The sequence below is a fragment of the Meriones unguiculatus genome, chromosome 14, assembly GCF_030254825.1.
Source record: "Meriones unguiculatus strain TT.TT164.6M chromosome 14, Bangor_MerUng_6.1, whole genome shotgun sequence".
NCBI classification, from domain to species: Eukaryota; Metazoa; Chordata; class Mammalia; order Rodentia; family Muridae; genus Meriones; species Meriones unguiculatus.
The window spans coordinates 22,286,891-22,292,890 of NC_083361.1; the positions used below are offsets into that span (position 1 = coordinate 22,286,891).

General features: G+C 45.6%; 1 pseudogene; it reads right to left on the reverse strand.

Annotated features, from left to right (window-relative positions):
- Positions 1-4,520: 4,520 nt before the first annotated feature.
- Positions 4,521-4,722, reverse strand: LOC132647499 (U2 spliceosomal RNA; annotated as a pseudogene).
- Positions 4,723-6,000: the final 1,278 nt, after the last annotated feature.

Consider the following 6,000-nt stretch of genomic DNA (forward strand, 5'->3'; position numbering starts at 1 on the left):
GCGAGGCCTAAGTGTCTGTATTCTGTGTACTTGTTGGCCACTGCCTGGGATTTGCTATGGTTTGGAGGTGAAGTTAGTGTGTCCCTCAAGCTGTCTCTTTCCTTTAGGCAAGGCAGTTGTGTGTGCTGGGCCAGTGCTGTGCCAGTGAGCTACAGTCCCCAGCACAAAGGGTCATGTGCTGCAGGCTTGGTCCCAGTGGGGTGGTGCCAAGGTGGTGGAATTTGAGGCAGGACCCGACTGTGTGAAGCCACGTGTTCACTGGGGCTCCGCTCTGTGAAGTGAATTCTGGGAAGGGTAGTTTGTGTTGGCTCTTTCAAGGTTGGGGATGGCACCCATGGCCTTACTTATGGGAGGGGAGTATTATGCTACTGAGCCGCCTCTGGCCTCAAGCAAGCTTTCTTAGAGCAAAGGTTGCCGCTTCTGCATTCTCTCCTCCCCATCCTTCTTCACTGTCTTGGGCTGTTGTATATTCTCTTACTGGAGGCCATCATTTAGCCCAGAAGATGATCACACTGGACTCCTGACACTCCAGAATGAGACACCTCTTTTCTCTATAAATGACCTGGCCTCAGATTATCTATCTATCTATCTATCTATCTATCTATCTATCTATCTATCTATCTTCTATGTATATCAAAAATTCATCTATCATCTGTCTATATATCTATCATCTACGTATCTATCTATCATCTATCTATCTATCTATCTATCTATCTATCTATCTATCTATCTCATCTCTATTTTTCCCTTGCTGCTGCTATTTATGTCAGGTTAGCTGGCCCACAAGCTTCCTGAGGTTCTCTAGTCTTCACCTCCCTTTTTCCTGTAGTAACATTGTGATTACAGGTGTGCATGCTACTATGTCAGGCTTTTTGCGGGTTCAGGGGATTTGAACTGAGGTCTTTATGCTTGCCATCTGCCCAGCCCAGATGTTTCTCGATAGTAACAGAAAACAGACTAGAGAGGATCTGACTGGTTATGGGTGGCTCTGTGAATGGAAGGGGGGGAACTTTTCTTCGTTTCAGTTTTCCTCTTCTTCCTTTGACACCAGCCAAGCCAAGGCTATTGACTTTGGAATCAGAGAGAAGGAGGTATGAATCTTGGTCTGGCCAAGCCGTTGGGTTCTGCCTCGATGATCAAGCTCTCAGAATCTTAGCTTCCTCCTCTGTACTGTGGGGAAAAGCAACACCATCTCAGAGGATGCTCCACTGTGACAGTAATGTAAATGAGTGGCTGGGACTCTGCTCTGCAGCGTTCTGACGATACAGCGAATGCCAAAATAATTTACTTGTTTTAAATCAAATTAAATCTGGCTCTGGGCTCCCATTAACTAGGATGTTGAGAAATTCAATCACAGACATGTTTAGGGGCGTCCCTGCCAATCCCCAGAGATATGCATCGTCTAGGGAACACATGCTGTGATTTAGAAATGAAGAGTGGGAGGGGCAGATGCCAGTCTCAGGGGCTAGAGTCACTGCCGCTCTTTCTGCCCCGGGCTGTGTCTGCACATCTTCTCCGAGCTTCGTCCTTCTCAGCAGGTGCAGGGCTGCGCAGGTTCTAGCTAGAGGTTGCCCACTGACCTCTCCACTCGTGTTGCCCAGTACTGTCACCTTATTGACACTTTTTGGCATCCATGTTGTGTTCAGAGAGAACACCATTTCTATCCTTGAGAGTCCCAAACTTCCACTCCCCTGTTTGTCTCAGGAAAGTGAAGCTTTATCTACCCTCTATCTCTAGTAGGTCCTCCTCTCTCTCCAAGAATGAGCCTCCCTGCCTCCCTGCCTCCTCTGGTGGTCTGGAGTTTCCATATCTGTATCTATCTAGTTTACCCCCTGGTGGAGACTCTGGTCAATGTTTCTTTTACCGTTTCCTTTATGCCAGTGGAATTTTTAGCTGCACAGGAAATGCCAAGAATAAAGCCGACATTTAGCAGCCTGCTTTGGAGTGGGAACAACTATGACCTTGGATTCCAGCCAAAGGGATCCAGGTAGAGAGGTCCCTCTTCAACCCTTCTCTTTTTCTACCCAACTGTCCAGAATGTTGATGCTGCCATCTTGGGACAAGAGCATGATGGACATACCTTGAATGATATTAAAAAAAAAAAAAAGAGTCATGCAGGGACTTTCTTATAATTTCCTTAATTTAAGAAAGGAAATTTCAGCCCGTGTCATGGTGGTTGGTCATGAAGGGGACAAGTTGAAGGAAAATAATGGTAAATGAGCCTGAATCCTTGATGACAGCCCACCTCAGAGCTTCTGACCTTGAACTTCTTGTGACACAAGATGAAACGTTCCTCCCCATGGACTAATCAGCTTTATTGGGCATTTTATGGCACCAAAGCATCCTCAAGGATGGGAGGTGAAGGACCACAGGTCACAGAAGCCCCAGCCTGGGCTTCTTGGTTTTAAATATGGAGGGGGAAATCCCTCCTGATCTTTTCAGCCTCCTTGAACATCAAGAACAAGCATGGAGAGCTATCTCTGTAAATTATCCCTCCATATGTAAAGAGCCCAGCATGGAATCTGACACATTTAAGCAGTCGGTAAAAGGGAGCTATTTTTCTTTTTCTTATTAGCATAATGCCTCAATAAATGTTAGTTTCCAATCCTATCTCCCGAGTATCTTCTCCTTTGCTGCTGAGTTCCTGAGTACCCTCACATTTATCTCCCTTCTCCCCTATTAAACCTAGCTCTTGAAAAGACTGTCAACTCGATTTCAATGAGGTGTCAGTGATAGATAAGGCTTAATGTATGACCTCATTCCCCAAACACTATCAGCTTGCCAGGGAGATTTACATTTAATAGGGGATTAAAGCCTTAAGCCAAAGGAATGAATCTTTAATGGTGAAATTTGAGGCACTGAAAAGCTTATGAAAAACTAATATGGGGAGGGCAGTTGGGGTGTCAGGGGTTTCTCCTTAGTGATCTTGACTTTTTTTTCCTCCCGGCTTTAGGACACCCAAAAGTTCTCTCAGGTTTAAAAATATGTGTTCCTCAGTAATGCACAATTAGCAGTTGACAAGCAACAGATTCTCCATGGGGCTCTGAGGAACTGAACAGGAACCACACAAAAGTGGAGACCATCTTCGCTTCATGTGGAGCTGTCTGCCCAGTTGGGGAGCCAAGTTGTCTAAGCAAATGGATGGAACTTGTAGGAGTCTGGTACCCTGAAGAGCAAAATTGCTTTGATTTAGCCATACCTGGCTACTACTTTCATTGATGGTTTTGGTTTTGAGGTGGGAGACAGCCAGTATTAGCATATTTTCCTCCTTCCTTCCTAACATCTCCACCCAGTCCCATTTCTGTGCTCAAGTCTTCTACCTCACCTTCACCTCATCTTAATTCTTGTCTTGCCCTTCTCAAGTGCCTCTTTGGCTAGGCTTCCAAAATTCTTGGAGAGGGATGCGATGTGCCTTTGGATCTTCGGGCATCCAAGTCTTGATGACCCCCGGTGAGGAGGGGGTTGTTGTAGTCTTGCTCGGTGGAATTTTTTTTTCTTTTCTTTTCTGAGCTTCTGCTAGTGCTGTTTTCAGCTCATCACCTCCTCTTGGATGACCGCTGACAATGGCAAAACCCTGATCTACCTCTCTGCCAACCGTTGGCTTAGATATGCTCCCATGTGCTGCCATCTTGCCCTTTCCCTGGAGACTGAGTCACAGGTGTTCTGTCAGAGTATAACCACGAGGAGAGAGGAGGCAGGCCCCAGAGGCAGACAGGAGTGGTTCAGCGCTGGTTCCCTTTCACAAGAGTGACCTCAATCTCATCGTGTTTCCACAGAGTCTGCTTCTGTTAATGTGGCTCTGAGGACCCCTTGTAGGAGCTTCCCAGTCCCTGGGAGAACGTGGGAGAGGTGGCCCCACTTTACTTTTCAGACTACTTGAATCCGCTTTCTGGTTTGGGGTGATTTTGAAGCATGTTTGTAGTTAAGGGTCACCACACTTTACCTTCCTAATTTTGTGGTTAATAAACTCTCCTAATTATGCCAAGCTGGTGTCTCCTCTCCTTCTCCCCAGGATCCCACTGACAGAGCAATAACGATGACAATGAAATTCTGATTTCCAGCACAGCAGTGACCCTGTGAGTCTCCCTCCCAACCAGCAGAGCATCTTGGGACTTGGTCTTATGCAGTGATCTCCTTGCATCCAAAGTAATAAATCCCAACACTCCCCGTGGTTGCCAGAAATCATATATAGAACCAAATGCTATGTGTGCAATGCCTTTCTCTGTGTGTACATACTTAAGATAAACTCTGACTTGTGAATTGGGTCCATCTAACACCAACAGCAACAATGCACCGCAGATCTTAGATGCTTTGGCAAACAACTTATTTTCCCTCTGTTCTTATGAAACAGATACTATTTTTTTTTTTTCTTGAAAGAAATATTTCACAGCTTCTCCCTGGGATACCTGAAAGGGCAACATCCACACTTTCACACTTTGATGCGATTCGAAGTAAATAAGGATGATTTGGATAGCCTGAGCACAATGCCGTGATACTGTGGCAGTTGGTTTCATAATCCAAAAGGGTCCCTGTGTCAAGGGGAGGTAGTGTATACTGTGTGGATACCCTGGACCAACGGGAGCCTGCCTTCCAGGTAACAGGGAGTAGGATGGCGTGAGATGTCACCATACTAGGGAGAATGTTTCCCAATTAAAAACACATTTTAAAACTGATAAGAACGGATACTACACTTGATCTTAGCCAAAAGGCCGCTACAGCCAGGATACAAAGTGAATAAATTGTAATAAATAATGATAATAATAATAATAATAAATAATAATTGTAATAAATAATGATAATAATAATAATGTTTCTAAAATTTCCACTTAAAATATTCAAAACAAAATTTACTGCAGGGAAACTAAATCCTGGAAAGAAAAGCCATTAAGGGGCAGGAGGAAGAGGCTGCAGAACAGATTTTACTCTTAGCATCCACTAGTTTTTCTTTTATTTATTTTTATGGTCTTGTGTGTTTCATAATATGTTATCCCTTTCTTTCCTTCTTCCTTCCTTCCTTCCTTCCTTCCTTCCTTCCTTCCTTCCTTCCTCTCTCTCTCTCTTTCTCTCTCCCTTCCTTCCTTCCTTCCTTCCTTCCTTCCTTCCTCTCTCTCTCTCTTTCTCTCTCCCTTCCTTCCTTCCTTCCTTCCTTCCTTCCTTCCTTCCTTCCTTCCTTCCTTCCTCTCTCTCTCTCTTTCTCTCTCCCTTCCTTCCTTCCTTCCTTCCTTCCTTCCTTCCTTCCTTCCTTCCTCTCTCTCTCTCTTTCTCTCTCCCTTCCTTCCTTCCTTCCTTCCTTCCTTCCTTCCTTCCTTCCTTCCTTCCTCCCTCCCTCCCTCCCTCCCTCCCTCCCTCCCTCCCTCCCTCCCTCCCTTCCTTCCTTCCTTATACAGTTTTCTGCCTGCATACCTGCAGGCCAGAAGAGGGCACCAGATCTCCTTATAAATGGTTGTGAGCCACCATGTGGTTGCTGGGAATTGAACGCAGGACCTTTGGAAGAACAGATAGTGCTCGTACCCTCTCAGCCATCACTCCAGCCCCAGGTTTCTTTGTCCTCTCTTACCCAGGCATCACCACATAAGTGGTGTAAATGCAAAGTCAAGGGTCACTACACTTTACCTTCCTAGTTTCGCAGTTAATGAACTCTCCTAATTATGCCACGGTGGTGTCTCCTCTCGTTTTCTCCGGGATCCCCACTGACAGAGCAGTAACAACGACAATGAAATCCCAATTCCCAGCACAGCAGCGACTCTGTGAGTCTCCATCCCAACCAGCACTTTTTGTTTTAGTTTTTTGTCAGTCTCACGAGTGAATGGGCAGTCTGTTTAATTTGGATCACAGTAGTGGCTAGTCCATGGGCTCACTGTGAAGATGGCATGGGCAGCACACCAGCCTTCTTGGCACCGTACACCACACAACCGTATTCGGCCAATTGTTTTGATTATTGCAGTAAATAACTTATCATACAGCTTGGGCAGGCTCAAACGGGGACAGTCACTTAGCTTT